The following is a 14241-nucleotide window of genomic DNA, read 5'->3' as shown; positions in this document are numbered from 1 at the left end:
GCAGAGGCCAGAGAATATTGGATATCCCGGATCTGGACTTACACGTGGGTGTGAGCTCCCTGATGTGGGTGCTGGGAACCGAACCTGGGTCCCTTGCAAGAGCCGTAAGGACACTTAACTGCTAAGCCCCCCATCTCTTCAGCTCGCAGCTTACCCGATTTTTCTTCCTTTGCCCGATAGACCCAGATTGAAAGGGTGATTCTCACACATCGTAGCTGAGCCTCATGTTTGGCTCTGGGGAGTCAGTCACAGTTTTCATGTCTAAAGGCTCCCGTGTCCCACCAGATTCTTGCCTGTAAGTTGAGACAAGTTTTTTTTGTTTTTCAGATTTGCTTCCTAATTTGGCTGTTGACGCTGCTCTCCCCTCGTCCCCCTTTTCTTTTTCTTTTCTTTTCTTTTTTTTTTCGAGACAGGTTTTCTCGGTATAGCCCTGGCTCACAGGGCTCCTGGAACTCACTCTGTAGACCAGGCTGGCCTCGAACTCAGAAATCTGCCTGCCTCTGACCCCCAGAGTGCTGGGATTACAGGTGTGAGCCACCACTGCCCCGCTTCTTCCCCCTTTTCGTGTGCCAGTTTCCTAAGATTTCCAGTGGTATTTTAGGTTACAGGCAATGGCAGCTTAGATGAGAGGAACTTTGGGGTGCCAAGCTAGCCTGCTCTGTCGGCCAGAGTTGGGGGTGCTGTCTCAGGCACACGCTCAGCTTTCCTGTACAGTCTTAGACTTATAAACTCTACTCTGGTTCCTTTGGTTGTGAGAATGAATCGATTTCACTATTAAAAACGGAACTGTGTAACCTTCCAACTCCCACCCAGAGTACAAGTTAGCCCTCTCCAGCTTGGCATTGCTTAATGCACCTCTGCGGCCGAGGTGGGGACCACGGTTGCTATTTCCCTCTGCTTCTCTCTTCCCTGATTGTATCATCCTTATGGTGAGAGCATCCAGGAGGGACTGAGGAAGGGCATCAAGGAAGGACTTCCATGACGAGGCCTGTCCTGACTCGCATGCGATGCTACCTGGTCTTTGCAGGCATCCAACACCCACCCTCCACATGGACTAGTGATGGCCGCCACATGCTGTATTTCTGGCCGCGTTTTATGATCCATCTCTCTCTACCCTGACCCTTTGGGATAGGGGTCTCTTTTAGAATGTCTCCTGGCTATGTTTCTTTAACATCAGAACCACCCACCCAACCGTGAGGACTAAACGAAATGATATATGTAAACCACTCTTCCTGGCCTGTGTTTTGAGCAAGTCAGGGATTGATGTAATCTATAGGCTACTCTGCAAGTGCTTCACAAACCTTATCATGCACAGAACCTATAAGATGGATTTAAAGAGACTCTGATACTTCAGTTGCAATGTCACAAAGAAAAAGAGTACCAAAGATGGGATTTCTGTTCAGCCCTCCCCAGTGCTGGAGTCTTTTGGTTTTTATTTTATTTTTTTTATTTTTGAAAGGTTTGTTTCATTTTAAAGTGTATGCGTGTGTGTGTGTGTGTGTGTGTGTGTGTGTGTGTGTGTGTTTGCAAAGTGAGTGCTCTCGGATGCCAGAAGCAGGTGTCAAGTCCCCTGGAGCTGGAGTTACAGTACTTGTGAGTCACCAGATGTGAATGCCTTTGGGTCCTCTTTGCAGAAGCAGAGGTTGCTCTTCACTGCTAAGCTAACCAGCCCTCCAGCCCCTTCTGGTCCTTTTTGGATGTGGGTTTTGTTGTTCAGAATGTAGTGCTTACCCGTGGATTCCCAGTTCATGTCTTATCTTGGTTTGCCTTTGTTTGCTCTCAGTTTTTGCCTTTTTTTTTTTTTTAATTAAAAGAACTTTTTTTTTTTTGAGATTTGTTCTCATCATGTAGCCCGTTCACCGTGTAGCTTAGGCTGGTCTGTGAATGTTTGATCCTCCTGCCTCTAGGCTTTACAAAATTCTGGGATCACAGGTGTGTGTCACCCCACTTGCCCTTCTCAGGTTCTTGAATGTCAAGTGTGCTGTCTATGAGTGTGTGTGTGTGTGTGTGTGGTCTCCTGGACATTTCACCTGTCTGCACCCTTGAGACACTTAGATAGACCTAATATTTCCTTACATGCCCTGTTTCTTCGGAGACCCTGGCACGTTTTTATTAATGGACTCCATTAGAGAGTCAAGGACATTCCTGGTAAAAATTCAGGTAGAGGGTGGCTCTTCCTGTTAAAGGAATATCTGGCGGACATGGTGCACATGCTGGTCTGGAACTCGGGTGGCCAGTCCCCTCTGCAGAGAAGATAAAGATGGTTAGATGACAAGAATTGACACTGACTTGAGCTACTGGGGCTCCTGTTCTGTTGAGAGCCTCGGTCACTCTAGTCACAGTCTTCAGAGGTCAGAAATCTCCATAGGGAGGTCTAGAAGAATATGGCTGCCTGTTCATTCTTAGTCACATTAGATGATGGGTTAAGAAAAACAGATGTAGAAAGCATTGCTCAAAATTAGACTAGAGCGAGGGACACCACGGAAAGAGAGCACATCCAAACTGGAACGTTAGGCGTTACTTGTTTCAATAAAATGCCACTTAATAAGATCCCATTGTCAAAGTGGGGACCCCGAGGTGTGTTGCTCTGAAATGTGGCTTCTACATGCATGTATGCATGGTGTGCATGCTGCACCTGCATATACACACATGGATGTGTACATACATACATACCCTCTGCCTCCATACCCCTCAGTAAAGCTAGCAAGTGTCTTGCCCCTGTAACTTGATGTTTAAAAAGAAGCCAGCTCGGGCTGGAGAGATGGCTCAGCGGTTGAGAGCACTGAGTGCTCTTCCAAAGGTCCTGAGTTCAAATCCCAGCAACCACATGGTGGCTCACAACCATCTATAATGAGATCTGACACCCTCTTCTGGTGTGTGTGAAGACAGCTACAGTGTACTCACATATAATAAATAAATAAATCTTGAAAAAAAAAAATAAGAAGCCAACTCAGCCCCAGGTAGAAAACATGAAAAATCAGATTTCTATTTGTTCCTTTTGCTTGTTTCAAAGCAACAGAGAACCCAGATGGTAAGCTATCCAGCTTCTACTGTTCAGACAGCAACTCAGCTGTGGACATGGGTTCCAAGCTCCTCAGTTCTCTGCCATGGAAAAATGCATTAAAAAATCATATGTCTCTGTACCGTAAAGTGAGTGCGGCCTTTAGAGAAGAATGAGTCTGGTCCTGTTTGGAGCTCCGCGGAGGGGTTGGTGATAATCAGGGAAGGACATGACTTACCTTTTGTGTCTTAGCTTTGTCCCTATAATCTCTCAGATAATAGAATCTGTCCTTTAGGAGTCTAACGCTTGCTGTGGGGAAGGCATCTGGCGCTCCATGGATAAAGGGGCCCTCAGCGAGGAAGCGCCCCCCCCACTCCCTTTATTGTCAATTATGCGCTGAAATATGTTTTCAGAATTCCAGCGCCCGGGACTCAGACTGAGCTGGCAGCTGATCAATTCAGCAGGATTTAGAGTTGTCCATCTAGACATGGGACCTAAAGTTTGCTTTGGCTAAATGAGGTAAAGGTACAATTATGTCCAGACACATACTAATAAATCTCTTGTAACGACCTATTTTCCACGTATCTTTTCTGGTATTTGGCTGAAGATTCAGATTATGCAATCTACAAGTTTGTCATTTCAGTGGCACCAGCAACACCCTGAGCCTAGGGAGGGCCGTTTAAACTTGAATTTGTTTGTATTTTTCCAACGCATGTGTCTGGAAAGGTTTCTTTCTTTCTTTTTTTTTCTCCCCAAAGTACAAAAATCCAAAGGGGGGGAAAAAGGAGACCTGTGGTTAAAAGCCTGGAAAGGCTGTGCACACTGCTTTCTGTACACCTTGAAGACTAGCAAAATCTTTAATATGAGACTTTATTTGTACAAAGCCAAACTTCAAAACCACTCAAAAGCTTTTCTTATTAACTGCTGTCAGTCCTGTGATTTACAGAGGCAATAAAGAACTGGAGGGGGGTACATTTATCACACAGTTCCACACCAGAAGCCATTTTGTCCAGCGGTTAAAGGCGAGAGATGAAATGAATTCTTTTGTTCTAAAGCAGCACACATATCCCCCGTCCCCTATTCTCCTGTTTGGGCACACCAGGCGACACTGGTGGCAGGTCACTACCCCGTTCCTGCTTCATGATAAACTGTGACCATGAAAATGCTGAGGGAACACTTAGAATAGGGAGCCAGGAGTAGCAATTATGAGATTTACGTGGCAACATAGTTATAACTTTAATTCTTGGTTTACTTTGAATAATAATAATGTGTGTGTGTGTGCATATGTGTGTTTGTGCATACATGCATGCTTACACACTCATGCACATAGATATGCAAGTGCATACGTCTCTGCGTGCTATCTTTCATCTTGGAAGAGCTGGATGATCCCCTTAAATAATGTTGGTTCTTTCCTTTTGCCCAGCAATCATCCTAGGATTTGGATTTTGGAGCTTGTCTAAGTTCTGATGCTGGAAAGCGCCATGATGAGTTTCAGGACACCGTTGTTTAATTCACTTCGTAGTGGATGCTGACTTTGTGTTTTGTATTCTGAGAAGACAGGGATGTTCCTCAAGAGGGGAGATAGTTTCAACCACTTTCTGAGCTTGGATTGCACATTTGTGTGCTTCTCAAGTGAACCTGTCGGGTGTTGAGCTAAGACAGTACATACAAGCTGCAATAGTTTTGCTGTCTGAGAGACTTACAGATAGGGCAGTTTTGACTATTCTGTAATTGAGCAAACCCATCACCTGATAGTATTTGTTAAGCTTCCACTTGTGCATGGCTGTGAGCTGGGCACAAAGATCACCTGGGAAAATGGCAATAGTTTGGAACTAGACACTGTGGTCATTGTGGTAATGTGCACACCAATGTTAAAACAGGAACGTTATTCCTTTTTTTTTTTTTTTTTTGATTTTTTTTTTTTTCAGGACAGGGTTTCTCTGTGTAGCCCTGACTGTCTTGGAACTCACTCTGTTAGACCAGGCTGGCCTCAAACTCAGAAATCTGCCTGCCTCTGCCTCCCAAGTGCTGGGATCAAAGGCGTGTGCCACTAGTGCCCGGCTAGGAACGTTATCCTTAGCAGAGCTAGTTACATGCTTGATTCATTTTCAAAAAACCAAGAGTGCCAAATAAGAGACCTTTCAATATTTTGTAAGTCCACAACAATTAGCTGTGCTTCTTAATTGCAATGTTAATAATATGGGAGGGGGTGTCAGGCTGGAAAGTTTGCTCTGCAGTTCCAAGCGCTCGCTGCTCTTGTACAGGACCTGAGTACCGTTCCCAGCACCAGCATAGGGTGGTTCACAACCAGCTCCTGGACACCGAGTGGCCTCTCCTGGCCTCAGTGGATACTTATACTCACAGGGACATACACATACACAGGGAAAAAACAAAAACGCAGACATGCATGATTAAAAAGTAAATGTTTTTAAACCTTTATTTTATTTTTATTTTTATTGGAGATGGGGTTTTGCTACATAGCCCTGACTGTGTTAGAACTTACTATGTAGACCAGGCTGGCCTCAGACTTGGAGAGATCCACCTGCCTCCCAAGACCAAAGGCACGCATAGCTACACCTGTCTTATTTGAGTTGTCAAAATATTTAAATTATAATCTTTCCCTTCCCCTAACTCCTCCCACATCCTCCCTTACCCTCCCAACTTATGGTCTCTCAAGCAGAAAGCACAAACACGGATATATACAAGTAAAAAAAAATATCTTTTTTTAAGAGAGAATAATACTAGTTGGGCGGTGGTGGCGCACGCCTGTAATCCCAGCACTCAGGGAGGCAGAGGCAGGCGGATTTCTGAGTTCGAGGCCAGCCTGGTCTACAGAGTGAGTTCCAGGACAGCCAGGGCTACACAGAGAAACCCTGTCTCTAAAAAACCAAATCCAAAAGAGAGAGAGAGAGAGAGAGAGAGAGAGAGAGAGAGAGAGAGAGAGAGAGAGATTATGCGAATAAGGCAGTCTTAGTGAGGCAGAAACCACGAAAAGACCCAGGAAGGAAAATTCCAGGTCGGGATACTTTTGTCAGCCGGTTGGTACTAAGTTTGAGCGGGGAAGGACTTTGCAGTGGAATTCTGTGGGAGTTTCGTGTAACCCTTCGTCCTCTTCGATGTATAATTTAGTGGTTAGAGCGATTCTTGCCTCTGTCACTATCGGTTGCTTTCACGGGAAGGGGAAATAGGTCCTTCTGTCAGTAATTGGTGACAGTGCTGAAAAGCCCATTATCTCCGTAGGAGAGAAGGCAAGCGCCCCGGCGTGCGAGGACATGGCTTCGCTGCAGTGTCCTGGCAGGCTTGAGCCGCAGCTGGGGCTCTGCTCTCTGAGGTACTGGGGGCCAGCCAAGCTTGTCGAGCTCACCTCAGTTTTTCAGATTGGATTAGGTATTTTCCATCCCTACGGTTAACTGATTTCCTTCTTCGTTTCTTCTTTGTTTCTTTCTTTTTCAAGTGCATGGAGGCTAGAGACAATTGTGGGTGTGGTTTCTCAGGAAGTCAGTCACTTTTTTTTTTGGTTTCTTTTTTCTTTTTCTTTATCCTTTTAAAAAAAAAAATTAAATGAGTTTATTTGAGCAGGCAGGGACCCAGGACTAGCGTAACCACCAGACAAGCAGGCCAGTGCTCCAGAGGCAGGCGGTCCTGGGGGTGGGACATCTGACTATTTCTGCTGTCTCAGTGCTACAATCTCCAACATGTGCCACCACGTCCTCCCTGATTTTAAAAGAAAGTTGTTGCTATAGAAAATATGGAAAATATGGGCTGGAGGACTGGGGGGATGAGTCAGGGGGTGAGGGGCCTTGCAGCTGAGCATAAAACCTGAATGCAATCCTTGGTTCCCAGATGGGAGAAGGGCAGAACAGACGTTAGGTCCCCAGACCTCCATATTTGCTTTGTGGTATTCAGGTGTGTTTACACTCACCACTGATGAATAAAATAACAAAAAAAAAAAAGAAGGAAAAGAAGGAGACGGGAAAGGAGAAGGAGGAGGAAGAAGAAGAGGAAGAAGAAGAAGAAGAAGAAGAAGAAGAAGAAGAAGAAGAAGAAGAAGAAGAAGAAGAAGAAGCAGAAGCAGCAAAGCAGCAGGAGAAGATGATGATGATGATAGGGTATGGAGAAGGAAATAAGCCAGTCCTCAAACCAAACCTTCCTGTGTGTGTGTGTGTGTGTGTGTGTGTATTGTATGAGTGCTGTGTGTGTATTGTGTGACTGTGTTGTACGTGTATTATGTGTGTTTTGTGTGAATATGTATGTTGTGTTGGAGTATGTTTTGTGGGAGTATATGTGTTGTGTGTTATATGAGTGTGTGAGTATATAGTATGTGCATGTGTGTCTGGTGTGTGTGTGTGTGAGTGTATGTGTGTATATGAATGTGTGTCTGGTGTGAATATATGTGTGTATGTGTGAATATGTGTTGTGAGTGTGTGAGTGTATGTGTGTGACATTGTATGTGCTTCCCTTTGGGGATAAGGTCTCACTTTGCTCCTAGGCCCAAAGGATCTTCTGTCTCAGCCTCCCCAGCTCAAACCACACAGTACCCGGTGCTAATGGTGGAAGGCTGCACCCTATCTCCCATCACATGTTTCTGTAAGCAATAGGTTGTTCTGGACCATTGTCAGCATGAGGTTTGCACAGAGTTATGGATAGGCAGGAGGCACGGGCCCGTCTCCTGTGGCTGGTGGCTGGGTGGTACTTGCTTGTGTGTCACAAAACTCTGAGAATTGGAAAGTTCCAGGTTGTCTGTTATGAACTGAGGCCAAGATCAGAAAAAGAATTATCCATTATTTAAGGCTTTGAATAGGAAACCGAGGAGATAGGGGGATTTGGGAAACTCTGGGAGAAGGGGACAGGAATGTCTCATGATGGGGGACTTAAACACCTACTGTCCCATGACACATCAACACTGCTGGCCATCTTTGCCTTTTCTCTGGGTTATCCCTTTCTGCAGAATGGAATATTAAAAACCGAGTTGTTTTCACTAGTCTCTTGAATTTGTTATCTTATTTCAAACCTTATCAGATTGCCTTAACCAAATAGAGTGAATGGCTGCTGGGTAGTTGAGGACTTGTCCTTAGCAGTGAGGGCACCCAGAAGCTAAGTCTGATGTCTGGGCTTACGTGGCTGTCTGGCCACCTTTAGAGAAATCCCATCATAACCATTTGCTATGGTTTGAACTTCACGCTTCCCTGTTGGAAAGAAAAACTTTATACAGAGACTTGCTTTTTATATGACTTTGAAAGGAGTTACATTTTATTTCTGACACTTATTGTACTATAAAGTCTCTAGTTTCTGATAGTTAAGGTGGAAACTTTTAACTTTCTCTCTCTCTTTAAACACACGCACACATACACACACAGACACACACACACACACACACAACAGAACTCGCGGGCCTTTTTAGTACAAGGGCTTCTCAAATAATCCCAATGCTTTGAAAAATGAAATGCTTTATTTTATGAAGCAGTTTTGGGGTCAACTTTCCCCCCTAAAACGCATGCTTTTATGTCGGGCAGTTTAAAGAGAGACTGCTAACTGGAACCAACCGTCAATGAAGTTGCGTCAAGTTGTGTTTCCTATTAGTTTTGTATCTTTGCTATTAGTCACTTATGAAAGGGCACAAGGACATCTAACAGTGCCCCAAACAAGAACGGAGAAAACAGATGTCGAAGCCCCCCTGCCTCAATCGTTTGCCGTTATTATTTTTTTTTGTTGTTGTTAAAAAGCTCAGTGATTATTAGTGGATTATGGAATAAACTTTGCTCGCCTGGCTCCTTGCAACACCGTTAGTAGCAGCTCGTAGTGGAAAATGGGTGATTGACTAGAATTTCAGAGAATACAGAAAAGGAGCTGCTGTCTATGCCTGGAAGCACCACGAGGAGGGAACTATGGCTTTTGTGATAGTTTGGAGGGCCGGAGCCTCTGAGGCCATGCTTATTATGTTGTCTTGGTGAGCAGTGAATTGAAAAAAAAAAAAAAACACAAGGCTGGTCCTTGGGTAGCTGTGACTTATCCTTACAAAAGTTCCATGCTGACTTAAATAAGGATCGTTGGGGCTGGGCGATGGTGGGGGGAGTGTTGGGAAACCCTACCAACTTAATTTTTCCAATAAATTTATCTAAGAGCCTGTGGGCTCCCATGACACTACATAGAATTATTATTAATGTGTGCTGTTCTGAGGGCAGTATTTGCTGTGTGGAACAATCACCTCAGCCTCTGGAATTTCAGGAAAGTGGTAGGGAAATGAGAGGCAGATTAATGAGCAACAGCCGAAAGCAATGTGCTGTGTGATGGACACAGCATTTTTATCGTGACTGGGGCAGGGGAATGGACACAGAGGCTGCTATTTTAGGGTCAGGTCACACATGGAGTTGGGGAAACCGGTCAAGAATTTTTTTGTTGTTGTTTGTGTGTACAAACACACACACTCACACACACACACACACACACATACACACACACACATTCGCAAATGATGGCCTTGGTTATGGCCAGAAAAAGTGTGCTTAAGATTTTGCTTTTAATTGGGATGCTCCATTTTCAAGTCTTCTCCCAAGGATGCTGTGTGGTGGGTTTGGAGGCAGGGATGCTCTCCTGCAGGGGTTGTGCTTGGTACCATTGAGTCTATCATTGAAACCAGATACTGGGCACAGTGCTGCTCATTAGCACTTGCAACTTTCACGGTTAGTAGCTCTGCTTTGAAATCCACTGTTATGAATAGAGGCTTTTCACATTTAGTTTTTGATGTGTGTGCACGCACGTGTGTGTGTGTGTGTGTGTGTGTGTGTGTGTGTGTGTTGCATGTGTGCTTGTGTGGAGCCCAGCATTTGATGTTAGTTGTCTTCCTTGATCACTCACCACCTCATACTCTGGGACAGGGTCTCCCACTAGCACCCAGAACTCCCCGGTTCTGCTAGACAGACTGACCACCTTGCTCTGGGGAACAACAGTTTCCGCCTTCCTTGGGCTGAGATTATGGGCCGGTTGCCTGGTTTACCTGGCTTTCCTGTGGTTTCTAGGAGGCTGAACTCTGGTCCTCCCTCAGCGAGCGCTTTACCTGCTGAATCTCATTTTAGATTATTTTGAAGTCAATATTCCTCAGGTCTTCACCCCCACATTTATATCCGGCAGTCTTTCTACCCGGTTCCTCTTCCTGTATACATCATTTCCTAGACTTGCCATACGCCCGTTCTCCGTGGTATCCTCTAGCTGGCCTTGCACCTCCGTTGGTGCTGTCTGTGTGAATGCCAGCATTCACCATCCCTAAAGTCCAGGCCATTCTGTAGCAGACACTGGGTCCCTAGGGCCTGTCTCTCAGTCCGTGGAGTAGGTTTCTCTTTCTTCCGCTGGCATTGCGGGTTATGACTTGTGAATGAACCACTCTCATTCCAGAGATTGTGAGCCCTGTCTTTTTACCTCAAAAAGGTTCTGGCAGAGCCCCTAATGTGGTTACGAGTTGTACATTAATTTTCAGTGACCAGAGTCCAACTGCACGTAACTGCTGATAATCCTTCAGAAAAAAAGAAAAAGCTGCTTTAAAAAAAAATATATGGGTGACAACCCCACATGGGGTCACATAACTGAATAGGAGGGTCATGGAAAATTTGACGATGGCAAAAGATTTCTGAACACGAGACCAAAAATTAATTAGAAATGAAACTTAGGGCTTGAAAGATGGTTCAGGGGTTGGTTTTGCTCCCTGTAGCCATGTCATGTAGCCCAGTCTCTATTTTAACTCCAGCTTTAAGAGATGGCACCCACTTCCGGCTTCTATGAGTTCCTGCGCATGTGCGCGCATGCGTATGCACATATACATATCATTTTTTCATGCTGATACACACACCATACACATAATTAAAAACGAAATCAGTCTTTCAAAATGAATTGCGTAATGAATCTGAGGTGTTTCTGGAATGCTTGCCACGCCACACGACTTTACTGCAGCCTTGGCTCGGAACGCACTTGAGCACTTGACAGCACATCAAGTCGCACTGTGCCACCAAGCGCTGCCAGCAGCGCCTTGGCTCAAACTCCAGATGTCGCATGTCACAAACTGCAGGTTTTTTTTTTTTTTTTTTTTTTTTTTTTTACAGTACACACACAGTTTCCTGCTCTTTCAGAAACATAATGGTTTAATTACGGAATCTAGAGTCTTAATCGTTCCCCGCCGCCATCTCTCAGAGTGTATCAAGTCTTATGTCGTTGGATTGCATCGTAAGAAACGAAGCAGTCACGTTCCCATCTCATTTTGTCTTCCATAAATGGTAAAATCACGTGTGAACCAAAGAATTGTTTCGAAATAAATTCATGCTTTATTACCAGTAAATGTTTGATCTGTAGGCTTACATTACATACCTATTTGCCAGGGTCATAAAACATTTTTGCAGCACACAGGAGTCGGGAGTAGAAAAAGCTTGAGATGCCCTATCTTAGAATAGGAGAACCCGCAAAGTATTATTAGCAATTTACATTTTGTTTTATTTTGGATGATCTTCCCCCACTTGTCCTCTGTCTCCCTGTTCCCACCCCAACCCTTCCCCACCCCTGCATTCTCCTTATTACTTCTACATAACATCTGTTTCATTACTCTCCTCCCCTCCCCCTGTATCAAAGCCTCTTTCCCCTTCTCGTGTGCCTCTTTCTACTTGTCTGGCCTTTCTACACTTAAGTCCCATACAAAATAGTATATTTTATACAAATACATAAAAATTAGAAGCTAGGATTTGTCTGTGAGAGAACATGCAGAATTTGTCTTTCTGAACCTGGGCTATCTAACTTAATATAATATTTTTCAGTTCCTTTCATTTCCCTGCAAGTTTTTTATATCATAGTTTTGTATTTCTTTAAAAAAACTTTATTCTTGAGAATTTTATACATGTGTACAACAAAATACAATGGCAGCAAATGTCATAATTCAATTATTCCTATGGCTGAATACAAATTCTGTTGTGTATATATACCATGTTCCTCTGTGGATAAACAGCCAGGCTGGGTCTATTTCTTGGCTGTCGTCAACAGAGGGGCATTGAATATAGATCTGCAAGTGCCACAGATTTGCAAATGCCTCTGTGGCAGGAGTCCTTTGGGTGGGCGAAGCTCAGGGGTGGTGTAGCTGGCATACCTTCTTCTATGAGGGTTGGGCACAGTCTTAAGACCTAATCCTAAGGCTATTAAGGGATCTGTCATATTAATGTAATCATAGCATTTCTCCTGAAGGGCATTACAGGTCCCCAAAACATTAGCTAATATCGCCATTTGAAAACTAGCTGGGGAGGTGGTTTGGTTGGTGAAGTGCTTGCAGTCTAAGACCTGAGTGTGGATCCCCAGCACCCGGGCTAAAAACCCTCTTGGCAGCATGTTCCGTACTCTTAGCCCTGAGGACAGAGAGATGATAGGAGGCTCCCTCAGACTCGCTGGCTAGGAGGCTGGCCAAACTGGCAAACCCCAGGTTCAGGGAGAATATGACAGAGGGTGTGGAGGGAGACACTGTGGTCAATCTACTTGTGCACACACACAATTAAAAAAAATAGCTGTGCTTTGTTTAAATTTTGAGAAAATGATACAAACTTTATTTGAGATAAAGTGAAAGATAGTAGAGTTCTGAGCCCCCTTCCTTCCTCCCTTTCCTTTTCCTCTTCCTCTTCTTCTCTCTTCTTTCCTCTTCTCTTCCCATCCTTCCTTTCTTCTTCTTTTCTTTCTTCCTTTCTTCCCCCCTCCCTCCCACCCCCTCTTTCTTTCTTTCTTTCTTTCTTTCTTTCTTTCTTTCTTTCTTTCTTTCTTTCTTTCTTTCTTTCTTTCTTTCTTTCTTTCTTTTTTCTTGAGACAGGGTTTCTCTGTGTAGCCCTGGCTGTCCTGGAGCTCACTCTGTAGACCAGGCTGGCCTCAAACTCAGAAATATGCCTGCCTCTGCCTCCCAAGTGCTGGGATTAAAGGTGTGCACCACAACCGCCCGGTTTCTTTCTTTCTTTCTTTCTTTCTTTCTTTCTTTCTTTCTTTCTTTCTTTCTTTCTTTCTTTCTTTCTTTCTTTCTTTCTTTCTTCCTTCCTTCCTTCCTTCCTTCCTTCCTTCCTTCCTTCCTTCCTTCCTTCCTTCCTTCCTTCCTTTCTTTCTTTCTTTCTTTCTTTCTTTCTTTCTTTCTTTCTTTCTTTCTTTCTTTCGACTGGGTTTCTTTGTATATCCCTGGCTAACCTAAAACTTTCTCAGTAGATCAGGCTGGTCTCAAACTCACAGAGATGCCTTTTTCTGCCTCCAGAGTACCAGGATTAAAAGTGTGCACCATCAATCCTAGCAAAGCCACTTGTTTCTAATCCCACCATTTCTAGGTATGTGACACAGATTATATGAGTTTCTCAGGCCTTGTTTTCTTATTTATGAGACAGGGACAACAGGGACACCTGCCACAGAGAACTTCTTTGAGGATTAAATGAATTAAGATCTGTTGAACTCTTTCTCAAAGAAGGTGTATAGACAAGATCTCAACAGCTATTATTCTGTACATTAGCACACCGTTGGGTTCTCACTGGATCACACTGCCTTCCTGAAGCTACAGAAGAATGGAAAACAGTTGGCAGAGTGTTCACTTGGTATGCATGAAACCTTCAGCTAAATTCTCAGTGGTGCATAAAGCTGGACGTGATGATGTATGCCTATAATCTCAGCACTCGGATGCTGTGTTAGGGTCCAAGAATCATGGAGGAGAGACCCCAGACTCAAAGAGTATTCAAAGGCAAAGAGCACTTATTCTTCAGAAATTACCAGCACACGGGGGTGGGGGTGGGGGTCGACCATTCATCAAAATGACGACCCTAAACAAAGATGCACAAGCCTTTTTAAAGGAAGCAAGGTGAATTTTAGCAAAAGTTAGGTAATCTAAAACTTCATGATGGGGTCTGGGGAAGTCTCATGGGTCAGTTTCTGATTGGCTGCTATGTTAGTTTCACTATATTATTTGGTGAGGCCTGGAGGAAATCCTAGGAACTGACTCAGCTCCAGCCTCATTTCCTCTAGCCTGATGTCCCAGGAGCTGACTCAGCTTTGAGTTTAACCTCCCTTTGTCGAAACCATCAAGGATTAGCAGCCCATTGTCAGTAGCTCCCTCTGAGGAGCCCAATCTGCTTCCCTTGGAAACTGAATCTTTTCCATTCCCAAAGTTTTTATTTCTTAGGGGACCTCTCAGCTGGATGCTGAGCAGGAGGACAAGAAGTTCAAGGACATCCTCAACTATGTAGTAAGCTGGAGGCCAG

This window comes from Apodemus sylvaticus, chromosome 21 (assembly GCF_947179515.1).
Source record: "Apodemus sylvaticus chromosome 21, mApoSyl1.1, whole genome shotgun sequence".
Taxonomy (NCBI): Eukaryota; Metazoa; Chordata; class Mammalia; order Rodentia; family Muridae; genus Apodemus; species Apodemus sylvaticus.
The sequence above is the reverse complement of the archived record's forward strand: the minus strand, read 5'-3'. Positions refer to the sequence as shown.